This window comes from Elephantulus edwardii, unplaced genomic scaffold (assembly GCF_000299155.1).
Source record: "Elephantulus edwardii isolate Elephantulus edwardi_28Jun2011 unplaced genomic scaffold, EleEdw1.0 scaffold00106, whole genome shotgun sequence".
NCBI lineage: Eukaryota > Metazoa > Chordata > Mammalia > Macroscelidea > Macroscelididae > Elephantulus > Elephantulus edwardii.
Genome location: NW_006399856.1, coordinates 4,587,431 through 4,588,707, shown reverse-complemented (window position 1 = coordinate 4,588,707; position 1,277 = coordinate 4,587,431).

The window sequence follows — 1,277 nt, the reverse complement described above, 5'->3', positions numbered from 1 at the left end:
ATCATGAAAGGGTGTTGGATTTTATCAAAGGCTTTTTCTGCATCAATTGATAGGACCATATGGTTCTTGTTCTTTGCCTTGTTGATGTGATGAATTCTTACTCATTATCCAGTTCTCAAATGCATAGCAAATAACTGAAAAGACCATGGCCTGAATCAGGCGCACATTAATTGTCAAACTAACATCATTGTTCCTTAGAAATTTGGAGAGGTCCTTAATTGCAGACTTTCTTGGTGTAATATGTCTCTTGACCTTCAGACTAATGGTACCAAATGTGTTGATTGTGGTTACAAGTAGGATGAAGCCATTGACAGTTTCAATCTTTTCTCATCTCTCATGATGTTGCTTATCAGTCCAGTGGTGAGAATCTGTGCTTTCTTGATATTATGATGCAATCCATATTGAAGGCTCTGATTTTTTCCAGCAAGCACTGCAAGGTCTTACTTTCTGCAAGCAAGGCTAATGTCATCTGCAACATGAAGGTTTTCAATGAGTCTTCTTCCAATCCTCATGCCAGTTCTTCTGCATGGGGTCAAGCTTCTCAAATATTTTGCTCAGCATACAAATTGAATAGGTACAGAGCAAGGATACAATTCTGACACACACCTTTCTTAATTATAACAATATAATGTTCCTATTTCTTTCTTAGAGTGTGTCATAAATTAGAATCAACTCCGTGGCAATGAATTAGTTTTAGTTGGTTTTTTTGATGTTTAGCTCCCTGTCTGTAATGGAAGAGCCAGTGTTAAGACATTGTGGCTTGTTAGCCTCAAACATAAGAAACTTACCTTTACTTTTACAGGAAACAAATGGTGATATAACATTTCAAAAAGCAACGTTATAGGATAATGCTGAGACCAGCTCCACAGAATATTTGTTTCTGATAAATTATGAAGCAACTCAACAATGGTAGATTTTAAGGAAGAAAAACAGTAGAAAGTGCTGAGCTATGGGAAAGCTCAGTCTTTTTTAGCAGCCGCTCACACCCAGTGTTGCACATATTTATCTCAGTTGGCTAAATGCTGCCAGGAGGGAAAGCGTAACCCAAGAAGGTGCCAGCGGAAGGTCTCATTCCAAAACTTCTCTCATCATTTCTGTGCCTGTTATGTCTTCCTTTTATGAGATTGTCAGCACTTTTTCCTCCCTAAAAAAAAAAAAGTATTTTAGCATTAAGAAGAGATAGGAGAAACTTTGTTAGTGAAGTCAAAACTTTTCTCCTTTCATTATTGCTGAGTTGATTTCCCCTCTCTGTTAATTTAGCGTTGATTCCAGGATTA